Genomic DNA, 17,103 nt, shown 5'->3' with positions numbered 1-17,103 from the left:
GGTGGTGGTTTAGTCGCTAAGTAGTGTTCAACTCTTGCAACCCCAGGGACTGCAGCTTGCCAGGCTCCTCTGTCCATGGGATTCTCCAGGCAAGAATACCGGAGTGGGTTGCCATTTCCTTCTCCAGATGATCTTCCCGGCCCAGGAATCAAACCAGGGTCTCCTGCATTGCAGACAGATTCCTTATCAACCAAGCTAAAAGGGAAGCCCAATTATAACAAAATATTTACTTTTAAATAGCCCTTTGACTTGTGACAGGTAAAAAAGATTTCCTTGCTGCCCACTCCTGATTTTGTGAATATGTTATGACATAAGCATGAACGTCTTAATACCATAAATATGATGACAAACCACTGCTAACTTCCTGCCAGATACTGTATTTTTGGTATGCACATAGCTATCTTATGTGCCATAAAAAGTAATAATCCGGATAGCTATAATTTTGTTTTTTACTGACTTGAACAAAATTCAGTAAGTGTTTCTGTCTTGTTTGTAGCTTTACAGTGATGGAAAAAAGTGAGCAATCAGTACTCTTGAGACACTAATATAATCAAGCAAAACTGCCTGAGTTCTTGGAACACAATGTGTCAATCACAGATTAACTTGACTCTGTTGTAGCCCCAATCAGATTTTACAAACTGCATTTTATATTAGATAGAACAGTGTTAAGCTCTGCAAGGAAAGGGTAAAAAGGTCAGTGTAAACAATAGGAGAAAAATGTAAAGCACTATGTTTCTCAACAGCTTATAATTAGAAATGGTTAATCACTACAAATGTCAAACCAGTTAGCCATTAAAGAAACTCCCTGGCTTGACCTATAACCAAGAACTAAAAAACAAAACAAAAAGGAAAGAAGAGAAAAAGCCAACAAATGACTGTTTTATAATTTAATTCCAGTAAAAAGCAAAATAAGGCAATCTAAGTGAGTCACATGGTGATCAGTGGAAACCAGTGGAAGCAAGGGTTATTTCTTAGTGTTAACCCAATGTTCTCAGGCAGTTCAGAGCCATTCTCTCAAACTCCCAGTCTCCAAGTTGGGAGAGGGGATGGCAAATAAACTTAGAAAAATGAGTGGTTTGGCCCCTCCATCCAATGTACCATGCAGAGTCTGTCCAGTAATTCTAAACTCTGCAGAGCACAGAACTGAGTATCCCTTCTTTCTGCTTATCAGAGAACTCTCTGCCCAAAGGGCAGGTTTAGTAGAAATGAGCCAACTGTCCTCAAATCTAAATCTCTAATTTGCTCTCCATACTAGAGCCAAAGTTAACCTTTCAAAGTGTTTAATTCTTGATCCCATCACTCTTAGTTAAAACTTTCCTCACCCCTTGCCCCCCCAAAAAATAAAAGGCAAGCTCTTTAGTATGGAATTTAGTGTTTTTGACGATCTAATGGTCCCGGCCTACCTTCCAGCCTTACCTTTCTCTTCTCTATTTCCCTCTATCTCATACTTCCTGTCATGAAAAGAGTTAAAACATACAACATTAAAGTTAACAAAATGAGTATTACTGAATACTTCCCAAATGAAAAGGATTATGGAAGACACTGTGGATAATGACAAGTGTGGGTAAAATCTTTTTCTCTTCTACTACCAACCTTCAGTTAACTCTCTTGGTTCTACTTCCTTGGCAATCTAATGAAGTAGGTACGTTAACTATGTTACCTGGCAACATTCCTCAAGTAAAAATGATCCCCCTGATTAGTAAATTTGCATCTGGACTCAGAGGAATTATAATGAACTATAAATACCTCACAAGAAGCCATGGCTTTGACTTTCCTAGGTGTGATAGCTCTTGAAACTGGCACATCCCTTGAGGGGACCCTGAAGTTAAATCTATGGAGTCATATAAGAGACAATGTCTCCTGTGGGACATGAGGTGTTTTAAGCCAAGCCGGCTCTGGGACCTACCTGATGTGAGCTTTGTTTCCTAGCACCTAAGCTTTCACGTAGGGAGATGTCTCCCAGGTGGCTCCATAAACTGCTTACATGGCCTGCTGTGAGGATCACAAGCACTGATGAGGAACATGTGATGCTGCCTTGCCAGCCAGCTGTGGTTCCTGTCTGATATCTTCTGAGTAAACAAGCCTACAGCAGTTTTATAAGTCTGAACCCAAGAAAACCCAATCATTTCCACAGCAACAAGACTGTTAAGAATGTCTTAAATGAGGTTGCAGATGTTCTACAATCTGAACCCAAACTCATTCCTCTTTTTGCCTTTTTTAGCCTAACATACAGCCCTGATAAATCCCACCTAATCTCATACACAGCTTTTACTCACCTTCCTCTGTTGTTACTCTTTTCTCCTGGGGATGCCCTCTTCCAGGTAACATATACCTCTCCACAGTCCATCCCTTCAGCCATCTGCTGAGGTGAAGCTATGGATGTTTTTCAACTCAAATGAACAGAGACATTGCATAGGTAAAGAATGGCAAGGAAACTCTGCTAGAAACGCTAAGTACACAGTTTAAAGAAAAAGAATGGAAATTTATTGACAATAAAAATAGGTTACGTTGGTGGAGAAATACAGCAATAGCATGTTAAAGGGTAAAATGTCCAAGGAGACTGTCTAGACCAATTTGAAGGATAGAAAAGAATAGAAAAGCAGTCTTCCTGCATTATTAGTCATTGGAAGAAACAAGGGAGCCCTGTATTAGCATCAGAAGTAGGTGATTTATAAGCATTAGACAATTCAGTAATCTGTACCTTGGGAGAGGGAAGAGAGATGGCTGACAGTATTACAATGGAGATGGCATCTGCCAGTGTTCTGGGAGGGGATATTGTTACTACAAGTCAGCTCCAGTTCTAACTTCTTATCCTGATTATTCTCATCAGCCTGTCCCACCAGATTTGCCAGCTGATGTTAATTATGTAGTAGCACTTTCATGGACATCACAGGTTTCTTTCATCCTAAGCTATTTGAACTGCTTCTCTCTCTATTACAAAATTGTCAATTATCCTAACTTGTTATACTTTAGGGCCAACTCGATCATTTCCAGACTCTGATAGTAAATTACCTTAAGAACTAACCAAGATGTGGCTCTTAGAAAAAAAGTAGTTCTTCTGAAATGGCCAAAGGCTCTAATTCGTTTCAAGTGTGTGAACTCTTAGGTTAAACGCACCCATTTAAGAGCAGAACAGAGAAAGCCAGCCAACAGAGAAAAGAGGAATGAAGTGTATGTGTGGAAAGAGACACTGGCAAGAAATTATAGATATGGAGAGGAAAAGCAGCTCCAGCTCCTAACTTTCTGCTATAGATGCCAGTTGCCTCTGAGCAACTCACGTCCTGCCCTTGGATTCTTTGACAGACAGCTGTATCACTTTTCTAACAAAACACTCTTTCTGCTTTAATTAATTTTCTATAACGTCACCAAATAATCCCTATGACCAAAAAAGATGATTAGAAGCAAAGTGTAATGATGTAGATATACATAACCAAGTTTTATCATATTAGAAGATTCTATTCATGTTATTTTAAAGAGAAAAAAAGGAGAGAGAGAATTCAATTGTAGCTGTTTTCTGTTGGTATAAACTTCCCATTCAGCTTTTTACCCTCATAGGATCTAACACAGGGCCTCATACAATACCACATTTAACAAATGTTTACTGAATGGACATATAATTAAAAAATAATGAAATTCACTTGGCCAAACACTTTGTCTAATTGGGAGTTTCCAAAAGCACTTCAGTTCCAATTAATAAAAAATGTTCTTTATAATTCTCATTAGCATAATTCTATGATTACATATACACAAAGAAACGCTGTTTTCTATTCCCTAAATAGAATACTGAAAAACATGGTTTGGATTTGATTTATTCAGACTATGTTAACTCATGGAACTATAAAGTCTGCTTAGTTGTAGTCCAAAAGACCATCCCAAGATTATTCCCCTTCTCCTCTTTTTGGGTACAAGATAGAATTACATTTCCCCTCCTCCTTGAAGTTGGGTTGCAGTCATATGACTTGTTTGGCCAATGAAATGGCAGTGGAAGTTATGTGTGTCATTAAAAGTCTTTAAAAGCCAATGTGCAATTTATCACATCCTTCTCCCTGCCTAATAAATGTGGAAGCAGGTGTTAAGATGAGCCTCTGACGATCTGGGGCGCTAAATGACTACTCGAACAGAGCGCTCCTGCTGACCCTAACTGGACACTTAGCATGACTGAGAAACAATCTTTTGTTGTTTTAAACCACTAAGATATGAGGGTCTTTTTTTTTTTTTTTTAACCAAATAAATGAAGACAATGAATACCTTTGGCCCTCAATTTATCTTCAGGATGGTAACATTTTATATAGTATTGAATCATTTCTAGCAGAGTGTCCCCAACCTCTGGGATCTAACGCCTGACGATCTGAGGCAGGGTTGATATAGTGATAATAGAAATAAAGTGCACAATAAATGTAGTGCGCCTGACTTATCCTAAGACAACACCCCCCACCCCGCCCCCCGCACCCTGCCCCATCTGTGGAAAAACTGTCTTTCATGAAACCCATCCCTGTGCCAAAAAGGATGGGGACAACTGATTTATAGAATACTTTCTTATAGAAAGTATTATCTAAGTCTCCTAAGTTATTATCCTAAGTCTCCAAATTCAAACACAAGAACTGAGCGGAGTCAAAATTTTGGACTAATCCCTCATTCTCTCAACTCTCACTACTTGCTATCTGAAACTCACAGGCCAAATATATTTGGATAGGATATTTCTTGCTGTTCAAACTCTTGCCATCTATACTCAGGAATGGAAATAATTTATAGTAAAGGATTCTTGATACATTATTTCATTTGGACTCTTAAAGCTGTTTTTCCACTACTCAGTACCTATTAGACTCTCAACATTCATTTAATGAACTGCATACTGTCATCATTCTAATCTTACAAATAAGGAAACAGATTCAGAGAGGTTCATAAACTTACTGGAAAACAACCCTGCGCATTAATGGCACAATCCCAGATTTTCTGGCTCCAAATCCCTTTCCATTATGTATCATGCTTTCCAAGATGTCTTATAGCTACAGAATTCCAGGTTTGACAGTAATAGTGCCAGTAGTGTTTGGAATAAAAAGCAAATATTAATAATGTATCTATATCCAAGAATAATTAAAATCATCCTTTAAGGGGTTCTACTTGCCTAAACCTAGTTTAATTCAAGATCCCAAGTTCCCTGAAGCACAGAACAACAGGAAGAAGTTCTAGAGATCATTTGGTCCAACAGGCAATTTGCAGAACAACTGTAAAAGAACTCTGGGGGAAACTAGCCTTTTCCTTGATGTAAAATATTTTAAAATTCTGGGCTACCTAGGTGCCGCAGTGGTAAAGAACCCACCTGCCAATGCAGAAGACGCAGAGAAATACTGGTTCAATCCCTGGCTCAGGAAGATCCCCTGGAGGAGGATATGGCAACCCGCTCCAATATTCTTGCCTGGGAAATTCCACGGACAGAGAAGCCTGGCAGATCACAGTTCAAGGGGTCGCAAAGTGTCTGACACAACTGAGCACATACACACATTTTAAAATCCTGACTTTTATCTTTACTTTGGCTCTTAATAAATTGGTAAACCTCAGGCCCTTTGCTCTCTCATTCTTATCAAATCTCAGCTGTAAGAAATATTCACAAAGACTGCTTGAAGGATAAGCAATCCACCCACTTCTACAGGTTCAGTGGTTTTCAATTCGTGGTCCATATCAAATAAATTTGGAGAAGGTCACACAATACAGCCCCCTTTACGAAAGTAAACTAACATTAGCCAAGAAACTGAGGGGGAAAAAAAACCCTGAAATTTGTTTAAGCCAGTTATCTCAAACTTATTTAAGCTAAAATCTTATTTCAAGAAATAAACTACTGATTTCTCATGCCTCAGAATACAGTTTGGGAAATACTATTCTAGGTAACTCTACACGTTATGAATGGATCATTATGAAAGGCTTAACGCCTTTACAGAACTTACCTTTAGAGTCTTACTATTGCTCTATACTGAAGTACATTGTTATCCAAAATTCATCAGTTTCTGTAGATACCTTAAAAATGTTGTCAACTGCATCACAACAATCTCTTTTAATTAGGCCCCATGAGAAACCATTCCTCTCGGGCCTAATTATTGGAAAATGCTGGGCTTAGGCAGAAGAATTGGTCTGTTTTTATCTCAGAATTTGAAATACACTGAAACTTACTTTATTCCTCTCTCTCTCCTCCCCCTGGCTGCTAGCGATGTTCAGAGCCAAAACTGTGACTCGCCTCTAGTACAGGATCTCATGCACTTGGTGTTATCTTACCCTTGACTTTTTTCCCTGCTCTGCTTCAACTTTTCATTTAATTTTGTTTCACCCCACAGTACCATATGGACATTAAGTTGCTTTAAATCATTTTTGGAACTATTATACACATCAAGTTCTATTTTCTTACAATTTCATACTGATTTCTCCCTACCTGTCCCAGTACCCCGAAATATCAGTGTCACCTTTGTGTAAAAGTATTCATATAGCTTTGAGAAGCCAACAGAACATACACATTTACAATACAGTCATATTCACTATGCTTAAAACCAAAGGAGGTCATTATTGGTTTTTCAGCGGTCTAATAACCAAAAAGACTTATTAAACTTTTTTAAACGGAAGGACAATTGCCATTTATTGGGTACCAGTAACTGCTAGGCACTTAATACACAACACTTTCGTATTTTTTTTTTTTTTAAAAAGCAAAGACATTGGCATATACATTATCTCTGGAAAAATGCGCAAGAAACTGGTAATACTGCTGGGTGGGGCGAGACAGCGTATCTCTTCTGTACTGTGAATTTTGTAAATGTATCATTAAAAAAATTTTTTAATGAATCGATAATAAAGACGGCAGAAATGCTTTACTCTTTAATACACCAAACTTTCTTCGTCATGTTTTGATCTCTGGGTACGACTGTGAAATGCCTAAATGAAAAAGTTTCAACCAGAACTGAAAAGACTAAATCTCTGAGAAAGTTTCAACCAGACACGCTGGTTTTTCTTGAAATAAAAGTCTCTTTCTTATTTTCCACACTCCCAGGGTGAGGCAATTACTCAGAAACTTAGCTTATGGTAGCCTGAGGGTAACGAGGGGAAAAAAAAATCCAGAATGGTTTCCAGTTAAGTTTTATTGGTAGAAGAGTAGGGGGAGGAAGCACTGATTCTGGACCGCAGCCCACGCCGCAGCCCGCCGGCCACAAACGCCGCGTCTAGAACTTTGCATAACTCGAGAGCGGCCCAAACGCCGCTCCGGGCTGGCGACTGAGCGGCGGGAGGCCGGACCGCGGTTCGAGCCCCGGGAGGTCCCCGCCTGGCCCACCCTCCGGAGCGAGACGCCCGGGGCCGCCTCTCCGAGGGCCCGGCAGGAGGGTCGCGTGGGGGCGGGGAGCGGGCCTCGGTGCGCGGCCGACCCGCCGCGGCCCCCTCCCCGGCGCCGAGGAGGAAGTCGCACTTACCGCGTCGGGCTCCGGAGGCGGCCGGGGGTCACGGCGGGGCGGGGCGGCCAGGCGGGCGGAGGGAAAGCAGGAGGCGGGGGCCGGCGGGCCGAGGAGGAGGATGCTCGGCCCCTCGGGCGCCCCCAACCCCTTCCCGGTGGCCTCACGCCCGCCGCCGGCCGGCCCGGGGCGGGCCACTCCTCCTCCGTCAGGCGGTGCGAGGCCAGGGGGCGAGAAACTCGTCAGGCAGCGCTGGAGGGGGGCCAGCTGGCGGTTGGGGGTCGGGGGCCCGCTAGCCCAACAGTCCCGGCGCGGCGCTAGCTGCTGCCTGCCCCGCCCCCTTCCGCCAGGCTCCGCCCCCCCCTCGCCGGCCCGCTAGCCCCCGGAGACCGCCGCTGCCGCGGGGTTGGTGGTTTCCCTTCTGGTTTCCCTTCCCCCCCGGCCTGGTGCGCGCCGACGGCCTGGGCAGTCGGGGGAGAAGGAAGGGGAGCGGCGGGGTGCAGCAGGGGCCGCTTGTGGGGGAGGGGGACGTCAGGCTGGGTGGGGCTCTGGGGGAGGGGGCGGGGCGCGGAGGACCTGACAAAGATTCCGGTTGTTCCCTGCCCCTTGAAACCGGGATAAGGGAAAATTCCTGGGGGTGGAAGTTTAGGAAGAGGTCCTTCTGCAGGGCTGGAAGGCGATCAGAGAGCCGGGCTGTGTTGTTGTTGTTGGTTTTTTTTTTTTGATTCCTTGGAGGACAGGACTGTATTGTCCTAAAGCTTTGGGGGAACTCACCAAGAGTTGCCTCTTTTCTCCAGACTCTCTACCCCTTCCCCATGCAACACGCTGGTAATTATTGCGCCCCATAGTGGGTTTGTGGATACGTGTCATGATAATTACGATCCTCAACTTTGGGGTCATAATCATTGTTTTCTAATGGTGGGATAATAGGAATTCCGCTGAAGTTGGTTCCTTCTTTATTCCTCTAGCCAATATATATTAATGCATGTATTTATATATATAGTGTGTGTGCGTATATGTATATATGCCAGGTGCTGAGAATTCAGTTTATTCAGCGCCTGTATCCCAACACCAATCGAAAGCGCTTCATATGGCTTAACTCAATCAGTCTTAAGCAAAGCAGCCAAGGTCCCTGCACCCACGGAGCTCATGGTGGATAAGGGAAGGAAGAGGCCCCCTTAGTTTGTCTCTAAGTGTTGTGTAAAGGAAATGTCCACTTGGTTTCTGTTTTCAAAGTAATGCGTCTGTTCATTATTTTCAGATTTAGTGCTCCTGTGATACATTGTCATCCTGTCCGTGAGGTTGCATTTCGTCAGTCCTCCCAAAATGAAATTTGCACTGGAGATCTTTAGTGTGTGTCCATAATGAAAACCCAATGCAAGCAAATGGTCCAGAAGACTGATGGGTCAAGTCAATAGCAGAACAACTTGGCCAAATTGCGTTCGTGGCAACCGCCTGGGGTGGCTGCGAGATTTAGGGATCTATTTTTGTACACCCCCACTTGGGGAAGTGGTTAGAAAAACCAACAGAATGTAAAACACTGAGGCATTGATATGGACTGCTAGTTCAAAAGGAAGTGGATGGGCTGATTTTAAACTGTTACAATCAGGAAGAGATACTTTATAAAATCCCAGTGAGAGCTCCAACCACAAAGCACAGGATGCATTTTTTTTTTTTTTTTTAATCAGAGCCACCTGGAAGAGACTCCCCACTTCCTCTTTGCAATCACACCTACATGCATGGATAAAAATTACTTGAATAGCATTGTCTTTAATTACAAAAGACAGCTGTGAAACCCACAGTTTGAATTTTTGGAGTTGAATGCTATTTTTCAGCCTTCATTTGATTTCTCCGTGTTAACATTTGTGCACATTCATAGCAAATGACATTGCTCTCATAGTTTTGTTTCCTCTCATCATTATTTGTTGTTCAGTTTTGGAAATTTAATTCAGTCTTTTGGGTTTATAGTGAGAAAGGCTAGAAAAGCATTACAATCAAATCAGATTACAATTGTAGTTGTAAAAAGAAAATGAATCCTAATTTAAGAAATAGGAATTCCTTCTCCTTTATTTCATACTAAATATATTGTTTGAAGTCTATCAAAATTGGGAGAGGAGTATGTCTATATTGCCTATATTATCACCCTGCTTGTTTACCTTATATGCAGAGTACATCATGGGAAATACCAGGCTGGATGAAGCACAAGCTGGAATGAAAATTGCCGGGAGAAATATCAATAACATCAGATATGCAAGTGACACCACCCTTACGGAAGAAAGCGAAGAACTAAAGAGCCTCTTGATGAAAGTGAAAGAGGAGAGTGAAAAAGCTGGCTTAAAACTCAACATTCAAAAAACGAAGATCATGGCATCCAGTCCCATCACTTCATGGCAAATAGATGGGGAAAAAATGGAATCAGTGAGAGACTTTATTTCCTTGGGCTCCAAAAATCACTGCAGATGGTGACTGCAGCCATGAAGTTAAAAGACGCTTGCTCCTTGGAAGAAAAGCTATGACAAACCTAGACTGCATATTTAAAAGCAGAGACAAGTTTACCAACAAAGGTCAAAGCTATGGTTTTTCCAGCAGTCATGTATGGATGTGAGAGTTGGACCATAGTGAAAGCTGAGCACCAAAGAATTAATGCTTTTGAACTGTGGTGTTGGAGAAGACTCTTGAGGGTCCCTTGGACTGCAAGGAAATCAAACCAGTCAATCTTAAAGTAAATCAATCCTGAACATTCATTGGAAGGGCTGATGCTGAAGCTCCAATACTTTGGCCACCTAATGTGAAGAACTGACTCATTGGAAAAGATCCTGATGCTGGGAATGATTGAAGGCAGGAGGAGAAGGGGATGACGGAGGATGAGATGGTTGGATGGCATCACCGACTAGATGGACATGAATTTGAGTAAGCTCTGGGAGTTGGTGATGGACAGGGAGGCCTGGTGGGTTGCAGTCCATGGAGTCGCCGAGAGTCAGACATGACTGAGTGACTGAGCTGAACTGAAATCTATTCTCTTTGATTTACTAATTTTGTTTTCAGGTTATTTGTTCCACCACCCCAATGAAAGCAAATCAAATATATATCCCTTATGACCTGACATCCTGCTGTTGGCCTCAGCTGACAGCATGCTTACTCTCAGGCTGTTCCCCACAGTGGATTTCTTTTCTGCCATCACACCAAGCATTTGCCAGTGAAGTCTTTGCATGTCTCTGTTTGGAACACTCTTAGCCATACACACGACTGTCTCCCTTTTCCTTCATGTCACCTTTCCTGACTGTGTTATGTAAATTTGCAAACCATAACCTCCACTCCATCTCCCTATTTCTCACCGCTTAGCACTGCTGCTGCTGCTACTGCTGCTGCTAAGTTGTTTCAGTCGTGTCTGACTCTGTGCGACCCCATAGAGGGCAGCCTACCAGGCTCCCTGGTCCCTGGGATTCTCCAGGCAAGAACACTGGAGTGGGTCCACTTAGCACTACCTGACATTTATCTGTTTCTCTGCTCCCACTAGAATATAAACTTCAGGACAGCAGAACCTTGTCTTTGTAGTTCACTGTTACATTTCCAGTGTTGTCTGTCGCATAGTAGATATGTGCGTGCATGCTAAGTCACTTCAGTTGTGTCCAACTCTATGCAACCCTATGGACTATAGCCAGCCAGGCTCCTCTGTCTATGGGATTCTCCAGGCACGAATATTGGAGCCGGTTGCCATGTCCTCCTCCAGAGAATCTTCCCCACCCAGGGATCTTATGTCTCCTGCATTGGCAGGTTCTTTACCACTAGTACCACCTGGGAAGCTCCACATAGTAGTTGGTGGTGGTGGTGGTTTAGTCACTAAGTCACGTCCAACTCTTGTGACCCGTATACGTGTGAGCCTGCTAGGCTCCTCTGCCCATGGGATTTCCCAGGCAAGTATACTAGAGTGGGTTGCCATTTCCTTCTCCACATAGTAGATACTCAGCAGCTATCTTTTGAAGGAATGAATGGCTTCAGATAGGAAAGATAGGTTGTATTCCTTTTTGTAATGGCCAAAGGGCTTTCATGAAATTTATCTTGTAACTGGGGTCATCTGACTTAGACATATTAATGAGGTCTCAAATGCAGCCTGGTTTTATCGTATTTAAAATTAGAATTAGAAAATGGTAGTTTTTAACCTCTTATTCTGGCAATATACTAAGAAACAGGAGTTGAAGCATTCACAGCTAAGAATTTATGGTAAGATCTTACAACTTGGGCCATAAATGGATCCATAGAATCAGAGAGTAATAATAGATCAATAAATGCTGTCAAAGTCTTAGTATTTTTTCCCTGAGATGATATAGCAGCAATCAGAAGTGGAATAATTGAACCTAAAATGTGATTACTCTACTGATAACTTGATAAATGGTGCCAATACAATGTCCTTTGAATGCTCAAATGATTTTAGTTGAGAATAATCATGATAATAATAATAATAATCAGCCTTGGGATTTCTTTGGAGGGAATGATGCTAAAGCTGAAACTCCAGTACTTTGGCCACTTCATGCGAAGAGTTGACTCATTGGAAAAGACTCTGATGCTGGGAGGGATTGGGGGCAGGAGGAGAAGGGGACAACAGAGGATGAGATGGCTGGATGGCATCACTGACTCGATGGACGTGAGTCTGAGTGAACTCTGGGAGTTGGTGATGGACAGGGAGGCCTGGCATGCTGCAATTCATGGAGTCGTGAAGAGTCAAACACGACTGAGCAACTGAACTGAACTGAACTAATCATGAGAGGGAAGGTGACAATTAATGTTTGAATTTAGTTAAGGTGTAGTACTGATAGCAAACAACTTAATCCTAGTGTATGGATACACTTAGTAAAGAAATGGTTTTACTTTTCATTTTCTGCTCTGATTATCAGTTGTGTGGGTGGGGAGGATTAAAAGCTTAAATGTCATTTTATGTAGTATCTATGTTCAAAATCTGGATCTCACAAATGGGATTGCTTTTAGAGGCTTTAGGATTACTTTTAACAGTATTGTTGTTCTCCTTGTTTTGACATGAAACAGCCTCCTGTTTCATGAAAATACATAGTTATGTCCAACTCTATGCAACCCTATGGACTGTAGCCAGCCAGGCTCCTCTGTCCATGTGTATTTTCCAGGCAAGAATATTGGGGTGGGTTGCCATACCCTCCTCCAGGGGATCTTTCCAGTTATAAGATAAATTTCATAAAAGCCCTTTGGCCATTATGAAAAGGAATACAACCTATCTTTCCTATCTGAAGTTATTCATTCCTTCAAAGAATAGTTGCTGAGTATCTACTATGCGGGGCTTCCCAGGTGGTGCTGCTGCTGCTGCTAAGTCACTTCAGTTGTGTCCGACTCTGTGCGACCCCATAGACGGCAGCCCACCAGGCTCCCCTGTCCCTGGGATCCTCCAGGCAAGAACACTGGAGTGGGTTGCCATTTCCTTCTCCAATGCATGAAAGTGAAAAGTGAAAGTGAAGTCACTCAGTCGTGTCCGACCCTCAGCGACCCCATGGACTGCAGCCTACCAGGCTCCTCCATCCATGGGATTTTCCAGGCAAGAGTACTGGAGTGGGGTGCCATTGCCTTCTCTGCCCAGGTGGTGCTAGTGGTAAAGAATCTGTCCGCCAATGCAGGAGACATTTCCTCCTATGAAAATACACAGCTTTAAGAGGTCTGATTAGATCATACTCCTGGAAGGAGCCTTTCCAGGGTGGGAGGAACATGTGGCCAAGTAAATCCAACCCAAAGTATGTCCCCTTGAATTTTACCTCAGATTCTCATTCTGATTTCTCTTGGTTCCCCAGGGCAATTCACTCCCCCTTTTAACTTGATGCAAAAACAATGAAAGTCGCTCAGTCTTGTCTGACTCTTTGTGACCCCATGGACTATATAGTCCATGGAATTCTCCAGGCTAGAAGACTGGAGTGGGTAGCCTTTCCCTTCTCCAGGGGATCTTCCCAACCCAGGGATCAAGCCCAGGTCTCTTGCATTGTGGGTGGATTCTTTGCCAGCTGAGCCATGAGGGAAGCCCAAGAATATTGGAGTGGGTAGCTTATCCCTTTTTCAGCGGATCTTCCCAACCCAGAAATCGAACCGGGGTCTCCTGCATTGCAGGCAGATTCTTTACCAACTGAGCGTGATGCAAACACCAAAATAAAGAAAAAGTTCCCTTAGCTTTCTTTACCACAGCCAAGCCAATCTAGAATTTTCAAAATGAACTTTTAAAGACCAAATTCTAGAGGAAAGTAAATATGAAATTATTATGGAAAATATAAACAGCACCTGTAGCTCCAGGTGCTGTTTGTTCAACTGCTCTCCTATGGTTTCCATTCTTCCAGGAACAAACTTTCATCCCCTAAGGGCAGGTATAAATTTAAAGGCAATTTGCCTAGTTTCCTTCTCTCCTGGCTCTTTTTCTTTCTCCACATTGTAGAGTCATTTTGGGTCTTTTACATGAGAGGCATCAGGCTTGTCCCAGGCACGACCGCTGGACTTGTACACCTGTTCAGTTCTTACTTCCGGTCAGAGGGTGCTGGCATAGTCCCAATCCAATCCCAGGACTCTGAGGACTGACATAGTGTGAGAGCTCCTTCTTTAGGTGGAACTCTCTTAATGGAGGAAAGGTCATTCTAAGCCCACTGTCAGGTCACTTCTTTTCGTCTTCAGAGTATTCACGTAAGAACTGTCCTTCAAGCACACCCCTCTTGGGACAGGGGTCTGGCAGTGCTGGGCAGCAGAGACCATAGAGTCAGGTGCTGACAGTCTGAGGGTTTCTCACTGGAGGGCAGCCCTGTTCGAAGGTGGGAAAAGCAATGGCAAGGGCGGCCCTATGGGGAGAGATGCCCCCCACCAGCCGCAGACACACAGGGACCTTCAAAGCACAAAGCCATGGTCACAATTCAGTAGAAGTGCAAAGTTGGTATTGACTCCCTTCTGAGTCAGGAGGGGCTTCCAGGAGACCTCTCTGGCAGTGCCTACCAGGAAACAGACTGACAGAGAGACAAGAAGGGCCTTGTCTAAAGCTACCCAGCAAGTCAGTGGCAGGACCCAGAGGGCCCAACAGGTCTGTCCACCCGCAGTCTAGGACATATTACTGTCACAGATGGCCCTGTCAGATCCTGTCCTGAGCAGAGACCTGGCATCACCCCCAACACACGGTCTGCTCAGTCCCACCCATGGGAACACTGTGGCCCTTGCCAGGCAGGCAGCAGTCCCTAGGCTCAGAGCCCGTGAGTCAGAGGGCACTGAGCCTTGTGAGGTGAGCCCTGCAACCCTGCCTGCGGCTTGTAACCATTCAGGGAGGTTAATGATCATGGAGGGGCGGGGCCAGCCCCACCTTCCAGGGTACTGTCGCTGGGGATGCCGAAATGCCATAATTGAGAAAAGGTAAATAAGTGATGAGTAAAGCCAACTTTTCACCAAAAATTAAAAACAAAAAATAAGCAAGCCTGTCTGTCCCCCTCTCCCAGCCTCCACCCCAGCAAAGCTGCTGAGGCCCGGGGAAAGAGTGTGCATTCCCTCATGCACGTATTTCCATTCCTTCATTCATAAGTAGGCCTCCAATAATCAGGCTATGCTCTGACTGGGAAAAAAAAAAAAAAGTTTTTGTAAAACAATTTAAACACTTCCTTCCCATCTCCTAAACACAAACCTCATTCTGTTCATCCCCCAGGACCCTGCTTAATAAGCTTCAGTGATTCCATTGCCTTCAAGGTAGAGTTCAAACATTTTAGAGTGGTAGTAAGAGCCTTTGTAATCTAACCCCTCTCCAGGCCTGTGTCCATTCCAAATGATTTGCAGTGTCCAGAATGTATCATTTCTTCTGTAACTGTACTTTCAAATAGCTTTCCTCCCTCTGGCAAGTCCAGCCTTTCCAATCTCTGCTTGCCTGAGTCCTTCAAGACTCAACTCAAGGGGACCTGCTCTGGCAATCACTATCCTAATCTTCCAGACTGAGCCTGTTCCTTCTTTGTGTTCCCATAATATCCTGTACGCTCCTCTATCACCACTGGTACTTAATGGGCTATGAACATTGGTTTACTCATCTGCCTCCCTGACTAGCTGAGAGGTCTATGATGACAGGCACTTATAAATATTTGTTGAATGAATGAATAGTTTTAAAAACACCCCTTGCCTATGAAGCCTTGAGAAATAGCAACTTAGTAGAGCAAGACCATTTCTACCTATTAGCATTACAACGTATATGGATAGGCTTCCATTGTAGCTCAGATGGTAAAGGGTCTGCTTGCAATGCAGGAGACTCGGGTTCAATCCCTGGGTCGGGAAGATCCCCTGGAGAAGGGAATGGCAACCTATTCCGGCATTCTTACCTGGAGAATTGCATGGACAGAGGCACCATAGGGTTGCAAGAATCAGACATGACTGAGTGACTAACACTTTCACTCACTACTATATAAATGTTCACTATTATTATTACTGTTATTAATTCCAAGAACCCAAGGCTCTAAACCCACATCTGTGATGACAGGCACTTATAAATGTTTGTTGAATGAATGAATGGAGGGATTAAAAAAAGCACCCCTTCCCTATGAAGCCTTGAGAAACAGCAACTTATTAGAGCAAGGCCATTTCTACCTATTAGCATTATAATATATATGGATGGAAACTTTCCTCTAATTTATAGTGTTACACTACCAGTTTCATAAAACTTTAGAAGATTCTTAATTTAGGAGTCTATAAACTTATAAGGAAAGGGAGTAAACACAAAGTACTGGTATGTATTTTCATGCAAGGAAAAAAAAATTCTTCCAGCATCTCAATATACTTGTTTTGCATTTTAAAAATGAAAGTTGCAATACTACTAACTGATGTTGATTTCTTGTGAGTTAAAAAATATTCTGGGATCTTCATATTTGAAATATTATTTCTGGGTTCACCACCTAACAGACGGGAAGCACTCATTTGGCTTCCATCTTAATGGTCTCAGAGAACAAGTTTACAACCACTATGCAGGGTTAAGCATTTAGGTTTGGCACGGTGCTGATGGTTTGCTTATAGAATATTCATGCAGTAGCACTCACCAGATGTGACGAAAAGGCCTACAGCATAGAAGACACTGTGCTTGCTACTTGTTATGGGACAGACTTTTAAAGAAAGATGATTCAGACAGATATGTAAACTGAAAAGTCCTTATCAATCATTGTGCTTCTACTTCCTCCTCCATTTCATCTTTTCTATAGCACACATCCCTTTGTTCACACCTGCATTCTAAATTCAGTGACTATACTTAGCACAGAATACTTGAGGAAAGGTTCTGGCTAACAAGCAGCTGACCTGAGATACAAAAACAGTGAGTGACTAGAAGGTGGCTCACACGGTACACATTCGAAGACAGTCTCAGATTTACTGGTCTCAGCAAGACAAAGAGGGAAGAAAACAAACATCTCATTCTCCTTCGCCCTGTCCCCAAGAAAATCAAGACATAGTGTTACTTACAGATTACATGTATCAAGAGACAGCAAAGCACAATGGAAACATTCTTCGTGATGTTAGAATAGAAAAACCTTTGACTCTTTAGGAAATAGAGTAAAATCAATCGCTCAGCATCTGAAAGTATTAGGTGCAGTAGGTACAGTCTCAGAAAAAAAAGAATAGGCTGCAACGAGAGGGCGTTTCAATTTCAAATTATGAATGCATTTCGTTCTTCTCCCCTCCA

General features: G+C 43.1%; 1 protein-coding gene across 5 annotated transcripts in view; it reads right to left on the bottom strand.

The window, feature by feature from the left end:
- The window catches only part of KLHL5 (kelch like family member 5), a 93,169-nt gene extending 85,401 nt beyond the window's left edge, over positions 1-7,768 (bottom strand). For 3 of the 5 annotated variants that reach the window (XM_061419939.1, XM_061419941.1, XM_061419940.1), the window contains exon 1: positions 7,446-7,664. The gene's annotated coding sequence lies outside the window, so the exon portion shown is untranslated. Of the gene's footprint in view, positions 1-7,445 lie in introns of all 5 variants that reach the window. The other 2 variants (XM_061419942.1, XM_061419938.1) reach the window with 2 other exon arrangements.
- Positions 7,769-17,103: the final 9,335 nt, after the last annotated feature.

The sequence above is a fragment of the Bos javanicus genome, chromosome 6, assembly GCF_032452875.1.
Source record: "Bos javanicus breed banteng chromosome 6, ARS-OSU_banteng_1.0, whole genome shotgun sequence".
In the NCBI taxonomy this organism is placed as follows: Eukaryota; Metazoa; Chordata; class Mammalia; order Artiodactyla; family Bovidae; genus Bos; species Bos javanicus.
Note: the sequence above shows the minus strand (reverse complement) of the source record. Positions and strands in the feature narration are given on the sequence as shown.